This window comes from Bos grunniens, chromosome 28 (assembly GCF_055505025.1).
Source record: "Bos grunniens cultivar Pamir isolate PY7600 chromosome 28, Bosgru_T2T1.0, whole genome shotgun sequence".
NCBI lineage: Eukaryota > Metazoa > Chordata > Mammalia > Artiodactyla > Bovidae > Bos > Bos grunniens.
The window spans coordinates 13,060,260-13,080,665 of NC_141192.1; the positions used below are offsets into that span (position 1 = coordinate 13,060,260).

The 20,406-nt window shown below is 45.6% G+C and overlaps 1 protein-coding gene and 1 long non-coding RNA gene across 17 annotated transcripts in view; one reads left to right on the forward strand and one right to left on the reverse strand.

Moving 5' to 3' along the window:
- Positions 1-20,406, forward strand: part of KCNMA1 (potassium calcium-activated channel subfamily M alpha 1) — a 779,939-nt gene that overhangs the window by 251,236 nt on the left and 508,297 nt on the right. The gene's annotated exons all lie outside the window — the stretch shown is intronic.
- LOC147342863 (uncharacterized) lies at positions 3,611-19,028 on the reverse strand. The gene is made up of 3 exons (XR_015156777.1): positions 18,738-19,028; positions 6,894-7,071; positions 3,611-3,780 (listed from the first exon to the last, which is right to left on the reverse strand). It is a non-coding gene; the product is annotated as an uncharacterized LOC147342863 (long non-coding RNA).

Genomic DNA, 20,406 nt, shown 5'->3' on the forward strand with positions numbered 1-20,406 from the left:
AACAGGCTTGGAGGGAACAGGCTACATGCCATTTTTACACGGCAAATTAGTATCATTATTCTGAAGGCATTTTCCTTATATTTTCTCCAACTTTCAATCATTCCGAGAATTTAGGGGAAAATAAAAATGAACTTTTTGGCCACCCTGATAAGTTTCCTCTATTTTAAATTACTCTGATTTTTTGTTCTCTGCATCTTTCATTTTTCTTTATAAACTTAAAATTCTCTAAAATAGTATTTATATACTTTGATTATTTGTTCAGTATTTTGTTTATCATCTATCTTCTCTCATCTGCATTAGAATTCCTACTAACTCCATAAAAGCAAGAATTTTGTCTGCCTGGATCACTGCAGTATCTTTAGCATCAACTTGCTGGAGTATAGTCAGTGTTGAATGAATGAATCTGTTGAAGGAGGGGCTGAGAGCTAATGGGCTTCAAAGATATAGCTAATTCAGAGTCTCTGGAGAGATACAGGGAGAGAGACTCTAAGGTCAGAACAGCACAGAGTTGTCCTATACTAAGTTATAAATAATGAATTTCAAAGAGGTCATAAGTCTTGGAACTTTGAGCTCTTTTGAAGTAGACAAGTCATTTCCCATCATGGTGCCCACTATACTGCTTGATGTAAACAGGACACAGGTGGATGCTTAGAGCATCATTCCCTCAATAGAGAAGGCATTTTTTCCCACCAAGTTCCAGTAGTGTTTCACTAGGTTGGAGGAAGAGGAGCAGGTCTTCTAAATGAAGGGATGCTAGAATCAAATCTGTGAACACAGAAGCCTACTCTGTGCTAAGCTCTGAGTTGAATGTGGACCTGTGACTTGTGTATGAGTATTTGAGGGTTTGTGTGTAGGACAATGAGAGAAACAAGGATTAACATTTTTTGGCAGGTTCCTAAAAGGTGCTTTCATTCTTTGGAAAGGTAGGCTGAGCAAGAAAGTGATGCAAGAAAAGACTCTTTTTCAAGGAGCCAAACTAAGGGCTCTGGATAAAAGGATTCCTTTCTGAAGGAAATGAAGGAAGGAGACAGAGGTGATGCTGTGGTTGAACCATGGCCTGAATGAAGACCTGAAATAAGAGAAGTGCCTCTCGAAGTTAACAGTCCAGGCTAGACTAAGACTTTAAGAAGAATTGGGGGCTGACCCCTAAAAAGACTTGGGGGCTGACCAAGCCTGAGGTCTGGGTGTGGAAGCCAGAGACGGGAAGGAGATGCAGGATAGAAAATGCAGCATGTTCTTCATGCTTCATGTAGGGTAAGAGACAAGGATGGTTCTGAGCGTGATACCTTCAACCTAATAAAGAAAGAGCTTTCAGATGATGTTATACAATATCCAAAATACTTTAAAAAAATCTATACACACACATTCCTTCTTTTTCATCAAAGTGAACTGTAGCCCTAGCTAATAACAGATGCTCATATTTATTAAGGATTTATTAAGTGCCACCTAAGGTACTGGGTATTTTCCCTGTGTTATATCTTTAACCTTCACATCTCCACCATGAAGTAAGTACCGTGTTCATTCCCATTCCAGGACCCTATAGGACACTGTGGTATGGGGAAGCTAAGTCAGTCACCTGCCTTAGTAAGGGGAAGCCCTGATAAAAATGCTGACCTGCATAGACATCAAATGTTTTACATGAGAAACATGTAGCATGGCCTTTATCAGACAGGGATGAGGAGCGACTTGCCCTTGAGCTGGATGTAGTCTTGATACGATTTTATCTCGTTAAGGAAGTAGTTACCAAGAGGTTGCATACCCTTTAACTCCTGTCATGCTAAATCTGTAAAATAGCTTTCAAAGCTTTTAGTGTTAACATTCCAAAATTAGAGGCTGCTTTATGAGAGTTTATCTTCATTTTTCATTGTAGTGTTGTTCGTTGGGTTGATTGTTTTCTGCTTGCTTTTGTCTGATTTTCTCCTCTGTCTCTATCCTAGATGCCTCTCGTAACCATTTCTCTTTTTTTTTCTCTTGTATCGCTCTTGTTTTCTCCTCTTAGGTATTTATCCAGCTGTTTTCTTTACTTTCCCCCTTTCTCTCTGTACCTATTAGTATCCCTTAAATGCCCATGAAAAAAGAATTCAAGTGTTTTCTTATTGCTTACTGAGTAAAAAAGAGTTTTAGGCTTTAATTTTAAAATTTTCGATGATTTAGTCGATCTCTATTTTAAATACAAAAACATTAAATTGCCTTTTAATTTAATTAGTATCAGAAGAATATTTTGATTCCCTATTGGACAGTTGATTGGGGTGGGGAGCAAGCCTCAGAATTCTCTATTAACCACAGAATTTGGTCCATTGTCTTTCTTGGTTATTTATTACTCAGTTTAACATAGAAGTTGTTAAACACTGTTTTTGTTTTTTAAGTGTCAAGGGAAGGCCTAGTTATTCCCCAAATATCAAATGAAACAATGCTCGTGAACCAAGAACTTCTGAATAGAAACCAGACAATTACCCAGGATGTCATCAGCATCTCATCTCAGTGTTTGTAATTGAACAATGAGAATGAATGTGTGTGTAAAGGCCATGGAATGAGCCTTTTAATTTGAATCCTGGGATGAGGTGAAGAGCTGTCATTTACAACATTACACAAATAATCCTACAATGAATAATAATTCTGTCTTGAAATTGCCTTCTTACATCCTTCCTGCCAAGTGATCAGCATAGATTAGTTGGTTTATGATGAAGATAAGAGTGCTTCGTATTTGCATACACTTGATGTTCACTTGTCAAGGTTTTCTGTCATATGCTATCTTATTTGTTATTCGAACATCTCGAATGCCCTGGAAGTAAGGAGGCTGGCACTAAGATCTCTCTTCACAACACGGAAGCTGAAGATCAAAGAGGGTATGTCACGTGCCTTGCGACACACAACAGCAAATCAGCAGTGACAGTTGACCTAATTCAAGTCTCTAGACTCTGGGAGCCAAGGCTTTTCCCTGAATATATATGGCAGAGGTAGATGTCATCCTGTCCATCCAGCTGCTGGACCACTGACAGGCCCTCATCCTATCCACTGTGCTCAAAGTAGAAAACGGAGCACTTGGGGCAGGGGCGGGGCACGGACAACTCAGCAGCTTTGTGTGCCTCACCTTAGCAAAAGACAGATTCTCCTTCCTCTCCCTGAAGAGTCAAGACAATAGCAGACGTCTTAAGCTCTTCCTAGCTCAGCCTTTGGCCCAAACCCCAGGCGCTTGTGAGATGGGAGTGGGGCAAAGAGGGGGTACAAACACAGGAATCGCAGAAAAGCGGCCCCCTCCCCACTTGCTCGCGTCCCTGTGGCTCCCTTTCTCTTGGATGGGAGAGTCAGTACATTTTCTTTTCATTGCTTGTCGACTCCGGGCACCCTGCGGCTGTGGTGACCAGCATTGCTTCCGGTGGATGATGACAGAGTGCTCTCAGAACTATGCTGTTTTTTTCTCAGATTTTTAAGCCATTTAAATGCTGGGGATTCTTTGAATTCCCTCTCTATCCCTTACCTCACTGCCCAAAAAGAACTAACTTACTGGCACTTTACATCTAAATGTCCCAGTGTTTCATTTAAAAAGTGAAACATTTCATTTTTTAAAAAGTTAACTTAAAAAGAAAACATACAACAGTTGATAAAATAATTATTTTGAAATTAGCCATTTATTTTCAAGGAAAAAAAAATCTGGCTTTTCTGATATTGATGGAAGCTTTCTTCTCCCTCAAGGTGACTTTCTACATAAGGCCCTGAGGTGACCGTCCTTCATCATTTACATTTACATTTATCTGAGCCATTCAAAGTCCTCGGTGGTTCCTGGAATAAAAAAAAAAAAGGTAGGGGGATGCTGTCCCATTGCAGGTTGGGTGTAACATTCCCTGTTGGGTGTTCCATTGGTTCATTTATCTCTCCACCCAGGGTTGACTATCCCAGCTACCCAGGGAAACTGAACCTTGTGGCTCTTTCTGATAGAGAAGGTTTATAGTGTCCAACTTCTGCCTAAAACTTCTCAGACACTGTTGGAAGACAACTGGGTACCTGATTTCCCTGGAAGGGGGCTTTGCCCATGTGGAAATAAGGCCCCCCCTCAGGGTCAGGGAGAAGGCAATGGCACCCCACTCCAGTACTCTTGCCTGGAAAATCCCATGGATGGAGGAGCCTGGTAGGCTGCAGTCCATGGGGTCGCTAAGAGTCGGACATGACTGAACAACTTCACTTTCACTTTTCACTTTAATGCATTGGAGAAGGAAATGGCAACCCACTCCAGTGTTCTTGCCTGGAGAATCCCAGAGATGGGGGAGCCTGGTGGGCTGCCGTCTATGGGGTCGCACAGAGTCGGACATGATTGAAGCGACTTAGCAGCAGCAGCAGGGTGGTCAGAGCACCCACCATGTGCCTTTTTGCTTACACTGCTCTCTTGGCCATGCCAGCAGCAAGAGCGCACAGGATCTAGAGGGGCCGGGACCACACCCTGTCTGGGCACGTGGGATTTGGGTTACTTTGGATTTAGCAGGCAAGAAGTCTTGTTTCTGACATGTGTTCAGTCAACAAATTAAGAGTTTGTGGCATTCAGCACCCTTGGGAAGCAGATACAGAGGCCTGGTGAGCATGCTTCTCAGGGATATTCATCAGAGAGTGTCCATAAGACCAAAGTCCATGGATGGAGGGGAGCAGGCCAGGACTTCACAGAGGCTGGGCTGTGAGGCAGCCCTATTGCAGCCTCACCCAGTCTCATAGAGAAAGCTGGAACTCAGATGGTCTGCCAGCATTGCCCTGGTATGAGCTGAAATGGGCTTCTTTTTCCTCACCCCGATCAGTCATATAGGAGTTGGGCAGCCCCTGAAGGGTGTGACCTTGGTCCGGGCAGCTCTTTGCAGCTTAGCAAACCCCGAAGAGGCTGCCAGCAGTCCTCCCAGCAGCAAGTGGGAAAGCGGGTGTGGGGCAGATCAAGGCATCAACAAGGCTGAAGGAGACCAGTGATCCCCAAGTTTCCTGAAGAGGGGAGACTGGCATGAAAGGCTTTTGAAAGCAGGTCTGGACAGAATCCAAAGGTCCCAGGCCTTGATGTCCAGCCTCTATGACCTACCACTTAATCAAATGGCCAAGGATGTGTTAAGAGGGAGAAATGTGTAAATGTTTAGAGAACAGTGAGTTGTGAGCTATAAATGGCCCTGGCATGTTTATAAGAAATGAGCAGGTCAGAAAGAAGCCCCAGTAGGTTTTTTCCCCCTTGGATAGAATTACCACACTGATGGATGGAGGGAGTGTTCTGGTTGTTAAATACTTGGGCCTTGCGAGCCTTCTGATGTAGTGCCTTGTGACAACTGCTTGCAGAGTGAGCTCAGGCTAGCTTCAGTTAGCTCTGGGCCACATGTTCCGGAAGGGAGGCTAGAGTTTGGAGTAGATCTCCTTTTGTGGTTGTTGGCCACTCTGCCATCCAAGGGTGTAGAACTCTGGTTGTTTTGGAGTGCCCAGCCTTGGCATTGGAGAAGGCTTTGCCTTGGCTAACTTACCACTGTGCATGGTACTCCAGGTCTGGATGATTGTGGGGAGGCATTAGATGAAGGACACTTAGCGTGATGCTCAGTGAGACGTTGACATACATCAGGACCAATCAATATCTCTTCCCAGCTCCGTCTGCCGCCATCCACCCTTCCTGCCCCGCCCTCAGCAGCCTGCCCCGGTGTTCCCTGCTCACTGTGCATGTCCCCCTCCTCCTGCCCCTGGTCCTTCCTGCCTCCAGGCGTTCCTTCAGCTGAGGATGCTTGTGTGCCCTCTCCCTAAATAGCCCTGCTCGAATCTTTAGGAACAAAGTTGAAATGACATCTCTTCCACAATGTCCGCCTGGACCCACCAGCCAGAAGCAATTGCTGCCTCCTCCAACTGCCATTTCAGTCAGGTAGATAGATCCAGTGTGAAAGTGGGCATCGTGTGTGTTTTTTTATCAGCTGGCTGGCTGGCTGGGTAAGTAGACTGGTGAAGAGATGAAGAGAAGGAAATACGGGTAGAGGGATGAAGGTAGGGTTTCCTGGTTTGGAATAACAGCAGCAGTGCTTCAGCTTTCTTGGCCTCCTCTGTCGGCGGGAGTAATGACAATGACACCTGCCTCACTGTTTGAGAATTTGATGGGATAGCGTTCGGTATTAAACCCTGAGGTGGGATAAGTGTTAGTGATCGCTGCTGTTGGTATTTTGGGAAATAACTCTGTGAGATATTCAACCCTGTGAGAAAATTATTCTTGTGAAGATTGTGTATTAAAATAAAAAATGTCTAGGGCTTGTATTTCCCCATCTAGACTCGCTGCCTTATGTTACTGATGAAGAAACTGAATCCAAAAGAGGGAAGGGAGAGACTTGCCCACACTCTCAGAGTTGGTGGCAGGCTTAGTGTCAAAATATAATCTTCAGAAGTTAAAAATGTGACTCATACAAATATAGAATGTGCACATGTCAAAAATTGCCTTTAGCTATCTAATGAGGGGATCAACAAAATAGCGAAATGGAGTGGCATACGCACTGAGGAAAGAACACTGGAATACGATTGCCAGATTAAATATAAAATTAGTTAATGTCTTACAAGGCCATAAAATCATAAACTTGGGGATTATCTTTTCTACTGAACAGAAATCATTTGCATTTCTACTGGTCGAATGATCGTGCAACTTCACAGACTCTGAGCCTTTCGTTGAAAGTAAACGACAAATCAGACAAAAGTGCTTTCAACTATATAATTAGCTATTCCTTTGGGCAGCTGTCAAACAATGCCCCAAATATGACATTGAAGGAATGTTCTTCCTTTAATCCTGATGATAGAACCAAGTCTTCTCAGCAAACCCACTCCTTCTCCTCCTCCTTTCTGCCCTCCTCATACATGCATAGAGTCTGGGTCTTTGCTACCATTTCTTGTTCGCAAAATGAGGCTCATCATACCTCCCTCGCGGGCTAGTTCTGCTCGTGTGTGGCTTGGCGTTGGGCAGGTGCATGGAAGAAGGTCGTGTAGTCCCAGTGCTGGAAGAACATGACATCCATAGGAGACGCAGACGTGTGCAAATAATGGCACCACCATTTGGCAATGACGGGGACAGGCAAGAGCAGAGTGCCACGGAGCCTAGACAGAGGGATGAGTTGGCGGGGGAGAGGAAGAGAAAGGACCAAGTCAAGAACATTAGATGTGGAATTTCCAAGCCCCATATCTGGTGGTTGGTGAAAAAGAGAAACCTGTGCTTAACCAGGTAAACAGCATATGCAAAGGTACAGAGAATAAAAAGTAAGGTTCTTTAAAAAAAAAAAAAACAACAACCTTTTAATTTTGTATTGAATATAGCACAGCACACACAGCCAATTAACAAGGACTTTCCAGGTGACTCTAGTGGTTAAGAACCCACCTGCCAATTCAGGAGACGGTAAAAGACACAGGTTAGATCCCTGGGTCAGGAAGATCCCCTGGAGGAGGGCATGGCAACCCACTCCAGTATTCTTGCCTGGAGAATCCCATGGATGGAGGAGCCTGGTGGGCTGTGGTCCACAGGGTCACAAAGAGTTGGACACAACTAAAGTGACTTAGCATGTATGTATAGCCAATTAACAGACAATGTTATGGTAGTTTCAGGTAAACAGCAAAGTGACTCAGCCATACATATATCCTATTCTTTCCCAAACTCCCCTCCCATCCAGGCTGCCATATAACATTAAGCAGAATTCCATGTGCTATACAGTAGGTCCTTGTAAGTTATCCATTTGAAATATAGCAGTGTGTATATGTCCATCCGGAACTCCCTAAGTATCTCTTTCCTCAATCTCTCCCTCCCCCGACATCTTTAAGTTCACTCTCTAAGTCTGTGAGCCTCTTTCTGTTTTGTAAGTAAGTTCATTTGTATAATTTCCAAATGTAAGGTGCTTTTTGTTGAGTGGATCTTTGTTGAGCCTTTGATGTGTGCCAAGTTCTCTTTGTTTGACCCTGGGGTGTGTGTAGAGAGTGGAGGAGATGGGAACCCTTATTGATGACATAGAAAACAAGTCCCAGTCCTTCTGGAGTGTTTCCAGGAGACTGGGGTCTTGGGTACATTTGGGAGAAGGGGTAATAGGTGGGGTGGTATGGAGACAAGCCAGGCTGGAGAGACATGACCTTTAGCTCAATGATGATATGAATGATAACCCTTGATATGAATGATAACCCTTGACCAAACAATTCATTTTTGGCCAAAAGCTTTTCTATACAGAGCCTGCAACTGCCTTCTAGGGAAGGGGAACAAGTGTAAGCACTGGTAACTGCCTCAAGAAGTTTACAGTTCAGCTAGGGAAACAGGAGACACACTCACAGGAAGAAGCCACAGTGTGTGATAGTGGGTAAGAAGGCTGTTGGCTCAAGGCTTTTGGGGGAGGAGAACTCTTGGTGGCTTGGGTGGTCAGGAAGCATTTCTGGAGAGGAGACGCTCTTGATTGGGTTGCTTAAACAAAAGAGAAGAGAGGCATTCTGGGCACGGGAATGCTCCCAGCAGAGGCCTGGAAGCAGGGAGATTTCCCAGGGTTCCTGGGAGGAGAGTTTGAACAGGTGGGATGGGTCAGGTAGTGAAGAACCATGAATGTCCAGCGGAAGTACTGGGGTCCATGTTGTATCAGGTTAAAAACTCAGATGCTGTTATGAGCTAGGAAGATCATGCCATGAGGGAAGAGGACCTGTTGGGGGCCATGCTTCGTGGAGTGAGGGTCAGGGAGGGGGCAGCTGCCTTGGGGCTCTGGCTGATGTGGCCATGTGACCAGTTTGTGAATTTTCAAGGGAGGGAAGAAATATGCATTTTGGTGAAGTCTGTTGTTGTTGTTTTTTACATGTTGTCAACTAAATGAAAAGAAAAAATAAAGTCATTCTGTGGGTCAACAAATAGCCGTGTGACCTGCAGGGCTCCATCTCATCATTTCTCCGTAGGCAGCGTGGTCAGTGAAGGTCCTTACTGCTTGGGTACCTCAGGGCAGAGGGAAGAGGAAGATGCTGACCTAGAGAACTGAGCAAGGAGCAGGCAGCTTCAGAGTCAGGGCCTTGTCCACTGTGACAGTGGGTCACAATTAATACCGAGCGGGGCTCAGCCCGACCAGGAACCACAGCCCCAGACAGAAGAAAGACTGAAGGAAAGGTTGTGAGGTGTCAGGGTCAGAGTTGAGTGAACAGTGCAAATCCAGTTTCCTTTCCTGTCTTTAAAGAAGCCTGGATGGTATTGTCCTGTATATGTGAGGAGGGCAGGAGCTCTAACCCTTAACACACTTGGGCTTATTGGAAGGGTTTGTGAGATGGGCTTGTGAAAAGAGCACTAAGCTAGGAACCGGGAGGTCAAGTTATAAAAGTCCCTGCTGTTTATGGAGAACCCATCATGTGTCAGCCACTCCATACACATTCTCATTACTTCTCCTAATTCTCCAAGTTGCCATGCAAAGTAGAAAATACTGTGACTCTGCTTGTTCAAGATCAAGGTCACAGAGCTGATCTATGGCAAGGCTGGTATTGGAACCCAGGTCAGTTGATTGCACAGGCCGAGTCCTTTCCCATGGTCTCCACCACTCCTCTGGCCACACTATGTCCTTCACTGTGTTCTATATTGCACTGACTGTGTGACCTTGTATAGGTCACTTCTACCTTCTCACAGAAGAGCAGGAGGGGAAACTTTAGGGCCTGCCTGGTTCAACTTCAGGGTGCCATGGCTTTGCAATTGAAGTATTCGTGTGTTGGGATTTTATGATTCTAAAGCTCTTTGAACGTTTAGCTTCAAAGAAAGAACTAGGAATCAGAGATGTGTCATCTTCAGATAGGCAGTGGCAGCAGTGTTGAGAATGAACTTGGCAGCCCTGCAGGAGAGAATGTGCTCTTATCATTCTTGGAAGGGCTTTTTGTAGGAAATAGGTACAGAGTGTCTAAAAAACAGATATTCCTGCATGGCTGTCACTGAGGCCCAACCTGGGGGCCTAGCATGCAGCTTCTACTGTTTTCATCGTTCTGCTTTTCTGTAATCTATGAACTTTTGCAAACTCCCCAAAGGACCTGCAACTTAAAAGAGAAATGTTATTGATGCGCTTTGTCTGTTTTTGGCTTGCTGGGGTTGGTGCTCATCCAAAATGGAAGCATTAAGTTTTACATCTGTTTTATCTACATCAGCTCCTCTGTCCCCCAAATCCATTAAAAGATAACAGAAACAGACCTCTCTTCAGGCAACATCTGATTGGTTCATATCTGGGGGACCAACGTGTCGTGTCCCACCTTGCCGTAGTTGAGACACGCATTTAACCTTTACAAGGAGCCACCGAAAAAGACACAGCCAAACTTCCGTGTGCCCTTAGAGATTAGAGGAGGGTTTTTCTCTCAAATATGGAACTGTTTTTCTGACTCAGCAGGGGAAGGAGGTGGATATGAAAGCAAAAGATGTTCCCTGAGTATTTTGGGTCATGGATCTTATTGATCAGACTTACGCAATTGGACATCTCTCTCGTGCCCACACATGTTCTCTCTCTCCTCTGTCTCCTGCTGCCTCAGTAAGTTCCAGAGAGATTTGTGAAGATAAGAGGCAGCGAGAGGATGGGCTTCTGGAATCTTGCTCCACTTCCTGGGGTGAGTAGAGGAAGGCAATCTTCAAGTATAGGAAACACATTAGACCAATAGAAGGAGTTAGGTAAAGCCATCAGTCAGAATTGTTCCTTAAAACTTCTCAGTGAGATGACTCCTGTCCTCAGGTGATTCTGAAGTGCAATGGGCTGAGAAGCAGTGGACCCATGGCCTCAATCAGCCAGAGTGACAGGAGCCCAGATTCTCATAAGCCCTCACCTTAGTCTAGAGTAGAAGTTCACACCTGTCTGACGCTCGGAATCACCTGGAGACTTAAAATTTCAGTGTCTAAGCCCACCTTCAGATGAAAGTGAAAGTAAAAGTCACTCAATCGTGTCTGACTCTGCAACCCCACGGACTACACAGTTCATGGAATTCTCCAGGCCAGAATACTGGAGTGGATAGCCTTTCACTTCTCCAGGGAATCTTCCCAACCCAGGGATCAAAGACAGGTCTCCTGCATTGCAGGAAGATTCTTTACCAGCTGAGCAACAAGGGAAGCCCAAGAATACTGGAGTAGGTAGCCTATCCCTTCTCCAGCAGATCTTCCCGACCCAGGTATTGAACCAGGGTCTCCTGCATTTACCAGCTGATCTATCAGGGAAGCTCCACCTTCAGATATTCTTACTTAATTGGTCTAGAGGGGATCCAGACAGCCATGTTTTGTAAATTTTCCCAGAGGACGTTGTTGTGATTTCTACTCTAGAGCAGAGTGCTTCTCAAACTCTGATGTTCAGAGTTTACCTGGAGATCTTATTAAAATGAAGATTCTGAAGACTTAAAGAAATGACAAGACATCCCATGTTCATGGACTGGAAGATTTATAAGTAAAGACATATAAATATAAGTAAATTCTTTCTCAGTTTCTCTACAGATTTCAAATCAAAATCTAAGCAGGACTTTTTATAGGTAAAAATAAGCCAATGTCTAAAATCTATGAAAAGGTAAGTAGCTGGAGTAGCTAAGATAATTTTGAGAAAGCATATATTTGGAAGGATCACATTACCTGATTTTAAAATTTGTTATAGACTGTAGAAATAAAGACAATGTGGTATTGGCAAAGAAATAGACACGAAGGTCAAGGGAACAGAATAGAGTCCAAAAACAGACCCACATCAAAATTGTTTCTTGACAGAGGTTTAAAGGCAATTTGATGAAGAAAGGATAATATTTTCTAGAAATAAGTTAAAAAAAATTGGACATCCAAAATTAAAAAATGAAAAACCTCCACCTAAACTTCACACTCGTACAAAAATTTGCTCAAAATGGACCACATGTATAAATGTAAAACTATAAAACTTTAAGAAGAAAACAGGGTGATATCTTTGTGGCTTGTGGTTAGGCAAAGAGTTCTTAGACATGACACCAGAAAGACAATTCATACAAGAAAAATAGATCAGTTGGACTTTGTCAGAATTAAAAACTTTTGCTCTGTGAAAGACACTGTTTTGAGAATGGAAAGATCGGTTACATACTGTGAGAAAATGCTTAAAAATCACATATTTCACAAAGGACTTCGTATATAGCCAGGATATGTAAAGAAATATTAAAACACAGTAGCAAGAAGACAACCTGATTGAAATATGGCAAAAGACTTGAACAAACACTTCATCAGTTGTTGGTGACAAACACTTTGCAAAGTGTTTCCTTGGAACTAACCCCAGAGGTTAGGAGAATCCAAGGAGGATACACTGCATTATTTATCTAAGCATAGTCTGTCAGAGCTTTCTACTTTTCTCAAAGCTCTTGTGTATTATGCTCTTTAGATACCCTATATATTTTGTGGGGTCCTAGGCAGAGGTTCATCTCCGTATCTTGCAGGTAATAATCACCAGACCCTGGAAGGTTAATAGAGCTTGTTAGAGAAAGAGTAAGGTGGAAGCAGGTTTCTCAGCTACCAGAGCCCCCAGGGTCCCCATGAGAGGCAGATCAAGTGGCCTGAACCATCACGACATACAAAGCTCAGGGAGCAGATTCTCAGGACTCTACTGGGTAGTCAGCTGCAGACTCACACATGTGACTGTCAAGTTTAGGTTCAAGTACACGATGGCACTTTGTCAAGTGGTGAACCTGCAGAAAGCCGTATTATCACCTACTCCTAATTGTCTTTTCTCTGCCTCCAATTAGAGGAGGTCCTCATGAAAGTTCCAGTGTTGAATGAGAGGCTCATTAGAGTCAAACCATTCAGGCTTCAGTCCTCCTGCAACTGACAGCTACCTTGTTGAGGGATCTTGAACAAATCAATAACCTTGTCTTGAACAAACCTTGTCTCTAGTAGGTCCCTGGAAATGGTATCTGTGCTGCTCAAGGCTTGGGAGTGGAAGATGTTCATGAATTGCCATTGCCTGTCCAAGGATGGCAGTGAGAAGAGCCAGGGATCTGCAGGACAAGTGGGACCTATTTCCTATGTTGAGACATTGGGGTGAGATATTTCATGCCTCTGTTGTTTGCTCCAAGTATCACTGCCTTCAGTTGTGCTTTGGTTGATAACCTTAGATGATTCTTCTATGCAGTTGGTTCTTGCACCTCAATTTTCTTGACAATGACTTCTCAACACTAACTTCCTTGCAGCATACAACCTCAATTAATCCTTAGTTAACATACCACAGAGATGAAAGCCTTTTTTCCCTTGTTCCATTTTTTCCCCCTGAGCAGATTGGATTTTGTACAGCTCCTTTGGAAACCTGCTTTGAAAGCAGGTTCAGATTCTAGCCCAGTTTCTATTTATTTATAGCCTCAGTTATTTCAGCAACTGCTGTCAAATAAAAACTCTGGTTAATCAGAGGCAGGTAAACATGCCAATTCTAGTTCATTGTCCAAGCAGCCCCCTCTGCTGTGGTGGAGGAACCATGCGACACTGAGGCCAATCCTGGCTGCTGGAGGATTGGAGACAAACACAGTTAAGACTTGCTCACCATTCATTCCAGGCACCCAAGTGCCTGGCACCAAGTGATTATCACTTCTGTTATATGGTGGAAAAAGAAAGAAGTTATGAGCCAGAGCTTCCAATTCTGGTTTGGCCACTTGCTGGTTCTATGACTTGTAAAAGTTACTTAGCTTCTTGGAGTCAGGATTTACTCATTTAAAAATGGCAGCATTACTAACTACAAATACAAATGAGCTCATGTATTTCTCTAGGACAGTGCTCAGTCAACAGTGGTTTCTTAATTCATGGTTCATTGAAGCTCTTTGATTAAATGTGAAGTCAGAATTTAGAGAGTGGAATGAATAAAGGAACACATGTGTTCATCAAAGATGATTGAGAATCTGCTAGTCATCAGATATTATGAGAGCTGGTAGAGAAAATTAGATATTGTCCTGGGTGTCCTAGAGCTTACATGGTAGGGAAGAAAAGGAAAATGAACCTAGAAATGTACAATCATACATATTGATCAGTCTGTTTTTAAAAGACCTGGAAGAGAGAAGTTGGTGGAAACAACTTGTCCTGGGGAGTAGTTAAGGAATTGAAGCAGCAGCATTTGAGCTGAGACCAGAAAGGGAGGTGGGGTGTGGGAATTAACTGGACAAAGAAGAGAAAGTACACATATCCAGTCCTGAATGCACATGTTCAAGGAAGGAAAAATAAAGCCAGGGGGATCCAAGTGTAGTGAACAAGGAGTGGCCTGGCTGAAAAGCAGCAAGAGAGAAGGATAAGAGCTCACGGGCATGCTATCTTATCCTGGGATCTACAGCAAGCCATAGAAGGGTTTTAAGCAAAGAAGTAATGTAATTCTAGTTATTAGGACCCAGTTGGACTGAATAAATGGTTACTAAGAATACACTGCCTACTTATGGGAAGAGCTCATGCACTCAGTGCTGAGGGCTGGCAGAAGGCAAGGGTGGTGGCCGTTGTTAATAGTCTTTGGTTCTCCCTGACTCTGATCTTTCATGGAGCTGGGGGCAACTCAGAGATGCTGCAGTCTCTGGGTTCTGTAGGGTTCTGCCTCACTGAAGCCATAGACTTTCTGTTGTCTTGGGACTCCCTAGGAGTGAGAATCCAGAAGGTTGTTATCTGTGTGGCCTCAACTGGATAATTCCAGCTTGATGATCTGATTCTACTATTGATTGGAAGAGGAATGGTGAGTCTGTGGCATCAGCTGGAATAAACTGGGTTAAGGAAGCTAACCCTGTATTTTTCAGGGAAAAAAAAAGGTCATTCAAACTAAGTCAGTCATGTCCATCTCCTCTCACTGACCCTAAACACTCTGAAGGGGACATATGTTCTCTGTGCCCACTGCAGCCTGATCAGTGGAATGGCTTGGCCTGGAGAGAAGTGGCAACTTTTTTTGTGTGTGAATGTTCCTCCTCTTTATATCTGCAAGGAGTCCAGGGAGACATTCATCAAAAGCCCCTTGGACAGATGCATATCTCTTTATAAGCTAACTATCCAGGGGAGAGTCCCTTCTTGGAAGAGTGGGTGTGGCAGAGTGAGATAAGGGAGACTCAGGCAGATGGGCAGTAGCTCCTAGGTCCTGCAAGGCTGTAGCTGCCCTATAAGCAGGGCAGCCAGGTCTGAGGCAGAACGGTGGCCATGATCCTTCTGAAGACGCTCTCACGTTTATTCAGAGTCTGCTGTCTTCCGGGCTCTGGCCTTTCCTCAGGCCATCACATTTATCCTTCCCAGTGATGGTCCATTTTTTTGATGAAACAGTGGAGACTCAGAGTGGTTACATAATACACCCAAATTCACATGGGCAAGAAGGGGTTGATATAGATTGAATGTCTGTGTCCCTCCCACCCTCCACATTCATATGTTGAAATCTTCTCCCCACCGTCGATGGTATTTGGAGGTAGGGCTTTTAGGAAGTGAGTAGGGCATGAGGACAGAGCTCTCTTGGGATTAGTGCCCTTATAAAAGAGACCCCAGAGAGCTGCCTTACTCTTTCCACATATGAGGACACTAAAAAAAGATGACCGTCTATGAACCAGGAGGCGGTCCTTCACCATGTACTACACCTGCCGACACCTTGATCTTGGACTTCCCAGCCTCTGGAACCGTAAGAAATACATGTATGCAGTTCATTTTTGTTATAGGTGCTTGGACAAACCAAGACACAAGGTAGAACTGGATTTGGGTGCAGATCTTTCTGGCTCTTTCTATGTTGTCTCGTAGACCATACCAACTCCTTGTATGTGTGTGATGTCGGGGAGAGGGCCTGTGGTGTGATCCTCCCAAGCTTGGCCTGATGCTAGGACATTGTCCTTGGGTGGATACAGTGAAGGGGCATTGGACTGGGAGGATCTGAGTGTTGCCTCTGGCCTGTCAGTGGGCTGTCCTTTTCTCCCCAGTGAAGCAGGGTCAGCGTGCCTGCCTTGTTGGCCTGCCCTTGCCAGCCTGCTGGGTGCTGGTGTGTGTTAATGGATGTGGAAGTTCTTTAGGGAGGAGGGAGTGCAGGGGAGGAGGCTGAGGTGAGAATGGACAGCCAGCAGCCTGTAAGGGAGACCTTGGTCCTAGCTCAGCCACAAGTGGGCTCAGCTCTCGGGGAACTGAGAATCAGGCCACGCTTTGCCTGGGCTGGGTCAGAAACAACATTTCCTGAACCCACGTCACCCGCTTCCATTTGCACGGTTGAGGGAGTGCCTGGGTGTGCTGCTCCCTGCTTGGGTGTGCATCTGGGCTCTCTAATCCCCGCTTCTTAAAGCTGAGAATTAGCTGGGGTGCCTCCCTTGGCCCCCAAAATGGACCACATGGGCAGCAGGGAGCAGAGGTCACTCTGTCCTACCTAGCTGCAAGAGTCCCTCTAGCTGCTCCCAGCTGAAGCCAACGCTGGGACTTCCGGCCCCTCCGGCTCTCCTCCTCCTGCTCTCACCTCCTCCTTGCAGTTTCTCTGCCATTTGCAGTGGGAGGTGCTGGAACAATTAGGTGGCAACACCCTCCCAATTGTCTCTAATCTTCATGCTTTCAGAATCTCATTAGTTCCTGTGCTTTCCTGCTCTGCCTTCCTGTTCTTTGCTGCTGGCATATCCAGGGCTAGCCAGTTACCTTGCTCCTGGGGCAAAGATGGAATCGTAGGCTTGTGGCACCGTGACCTCCCTGGGAGGGAGGTCTGGGATTTAGGGGCACGCACTGGGACTCCTCCAGGCCTGCTGCACTTCAGGGCCACCTTCGCTTTCACATCTGCTGAAGTGAAGGGCTCTGGATTCAGAGTTGGGCAGCCAGGGGCCTGGTCTGAGATGTGTCTAACCTTGATGATGATGATGGTGATGATCATAATACCAGTAATAGTTAAACTAGCTTTCATTTTCTACTCTTCTGTTTTGTGCCAATGTAGACCCCATGTCATATAATTCTAGCAATATCCCTGTGAGACAGGCATGGTAGTCACTTTACAGATAAGAAAGTTAATGCTCAGAGAGGCTGAGTGACTGCCAGCAGTCAGACAGTGGGAAGATGACTGAGCCGCAGTTTATGCCCACATCTCTTTGACCCCAAGCCCAGCTCTGTCCACTGGGGCGTTCCGACTCATGACTCACAGAGCCCCAGGGTCACTTACTCAGAAGCCCCCCTGGAAGTGGCAGGGCTTCAGGTCCTCCCAGCTCCCCCTCCTGGCAGTGAGGAGGCTCAGACCCCTGACCGCACTAGTGCTCTGGCTCCTTCATTCCTCCCACACTGCCCCCTACCCCCACGTGTCTGCACGGAGCCCCCTGTGTGCCATTGTCTGAGCTGGGCTGCAGACTCTAGAAGGTGCTGGACATAAAGAGGCTCGAGGCAGCCTGACCCAGCTACTCCTAGTTTTTCTTTTGGAGGCCTGAGAAACACATCTGGAAAACGGATAGGAAGGTGAGAAGAAGCAAGAAAAATGGGAAAAAGAAGACTAAAGACTGCAAAAGTGAAGAGGATGCCCATCCCCTCCACCCAGTGCTCAGGGAAATATCCATCTTAGAGTGGTCTGAGGGGGGCAGAGTGCCCACCCTGGTACCTCAGAGGTCAAGGTGAAGTGAGATCCTGCTAGCCTTGACTCCATACTTGCCTGAGACCATCAGAGACCTGAACCAGGAGCGCTTCCTTAGCCTGGACAAAGCCTTATGCTCCACCAGGAGCTGGGCCTCCCCGTCTCTGGGAGGACTGGTAGGCCAGCAGCTCTCTGGCCCCTGGGCCTACAGAGGGGACAGTTCTTGAAATCTGCTCTCTCTGTCCACAGTGGCTACCCTGCTTCTCCCCCAGGCTCTCATCCTTCCTCCAAGGCCCACTCACTGTCACCTCCTCTGGGAAGTCTTCCCTGCCTGCCCAGTATCATGGCTCCAGACCTTATTCTAGAACATCAGCTACATCACAGTCTCCCTACAACTTTATACATGTCTTTCTCCTTTTTTCTAAGACAAGACTGAGAACTCTTTTAAGCATAGGATGATCTCTTCTTCTGTGCTTAGTCCCGTGAAATATTTAAAATACCACTGGCATAATTCAGCATACACAGTAAGTTTCTGCTCTTGCATACTTGGATCAGATTATTCTCCCTTTCCTTGTAGTGGGAATTATTAATTATCCTTATTACCATCTGCCCATAGTGTTTCTTTTTTTATAGCTTTGCTTCCCATTGCTTTCCCCTCCTTGGCGTTTTGTTTGTTTATTCAGTACTCAGCCATTGAGCAACAATGGGCACTCGTCTAGGTGCTGGATGTGCAGAAATGAGCATATATGTAGCTTTAATTGTCTTATGCAATTGAAAAGCACAGAATTAGGGCTGACTTAGGGTGAGGCTCAATTCATTGGCTTAATGATGTCACCCCTGGAGCTGAGATTCCCGTGGGAGCTCACTCAAGGGTTGAATATATGAGGGGCCCTTGCCTGGGTACACCTCAAGTCTTTCCTGAATGAGCAGTTCATCTGGTAATGAATGAGGCCACCTAGGCTCACGCACACTTGTTCCTGGAGTTGGCACTTCTCAGGTTTCATAATGAGAACAGGCTTTTTTTAGGGGAGCAGGTGTGCGGTAGATTCTGGATCCCTCCACGCTGTCTTCTGATGATTCTCAGAGAATCGCACGTCTCCAGTCTGATTTGGCTGAGCCTGTCTGTGTCACCCCCACAGGGCTGTGATGTTTGTTCCTGGAGCAGAGAGACATCTGTCATCCTCACTGAGCCTTGACAGATGCCACATTCAAATAAGCAGCACCCGTTTAACACTCACACAGCAGCGGCTATGTCATTGCCACCCTGGCTCAGACACGGCACCCTCGTTTACCTACCTTTCCTCCTGCTGGGGATGCCTTCCTGCTGCTCCCACGCTGCAGGTACAGGACCAGGGTACCTCTGTGTGCCGTGATGCCCAACAGACTTGAGCAAGAGGATTTGCACGCAGGCTCTCACTGCAGAATTGCGGGTTGTAAGCACCTGCTGGGCAGTGAACACATTTCTGCCTTTCAGGTTGGAACAAGTCTTGGATGGCTGATCCTGAGCATAATGGGAAAAACACACAGAACACCACCTCCTCTGGGATATGAATGGGTCTTTCTAGAGGAAGCGTCTCACTTGGCTCCTGTTACCTTCAGGAGTGAGAGCTTAAGGAAGTGGTGTGGGCACATATTGAAAATGGGGCTTACTTTTAGCATTAAGGGGGAATGAAGGATGGGCTCCTCATATTCTAAAAGAGGGGAGGCTTAACTGAGGATGGCTTTAAAATAAGATTTAGATGAAGCAACTCATGAAGAGATGGATGAGGGTGGTGGGATGAGAGGAGAAGCAGGCATACATTCATGTCTAAGTATATGAAGGTCCTGCAAATATTTTATAATGATGTAGAACATTTCATCTTTCTTTATAAACTCACTCTAGTTTTTGGTACTTTATCACTGCCTCCATGTGGCTGTAGCAGTAATAATCCTCAAAGGTGTTTGTGGACTTGTCTTGGAGAAGTCTAGGTTGAGTGTTAGGGTGGCAGAGAGTGTCCTGCTCCTTGGTAGGCGCCTGGAGGAAGAGGGCTGTCTGGAGAAAGACACTGGAGGGCCAGGTCCCTGGGGCCTCTGAGAGGGAAAAGAAGAGATGAGTCCAAGGGCAGGGGGAGGCAATCATTTGTTAGGTCCTAGGAAGTGTCCTGGTGCCATGTTCCAGGTTCCAGATGGGAGGGTTGGGGAGATACAGGTTCATAGTTAACATCCGTCCTGCTCGGGGCAGCGGGGGAGTAGTGGCGGTGGTGGGTGTAGAAAAGTGGAGAAGGAGATTGTTACCTGTATTTAACCAGATCTATTGCAGAAGGTCAGTAAGAGAAGTCCTACTCTTGACCATGCCTGCCTACAGAAGATTCCAGTGGAAGAAGACTTGTCTCCTCCTGAAAGCTTCCTGGAAGAATGTCTGACGAGTGCAACTGCATCTCAGCTAGAGTTGTGGGAGGGTGATGGAGCACAGTATGGAGGGAGCACTGGTTCCGTGACCGTCAGCTGGGCTGCAGGGAGTCCTGGGGGCTGGTTCTCAGCTGATCCTTACTGTTCCTCCTTAGACTGCCCCCCTCTTGGAGAGAGCTCTTCTACTTACATATTTCTTCTATCTTGTGCTTAAATGTTTCACTTGGAAAAGAGACTTGGGAACGAAAACATTTCTTTCTATCCTGCATCTGATCATCCTGCAGCTCTCTTGGACTCTAAGCTGATTTTGGGACGTTATGTTTTCAGAGACACCAGTCCACTTCACCTCATCTTGCTTTTTTATCTTTAAGTTCCTCTTTCTTTCTTTTTTAAAGTATTTATTTATTTTATTTGTCTGTACCAAGCCTTAGTTGCAGCATGTAGGATCTAGTTCCCTGACCAGGGATCAAACTTGGGCCCTCTGCACTGGGAGCACGGAGTCTTAGCTTCTGGACCGCCAGGGAAGTCCCTCCTCTTCTTTCTTAAGCTTTGAGTTCCTAGGTTGTTCTTTCTGTAT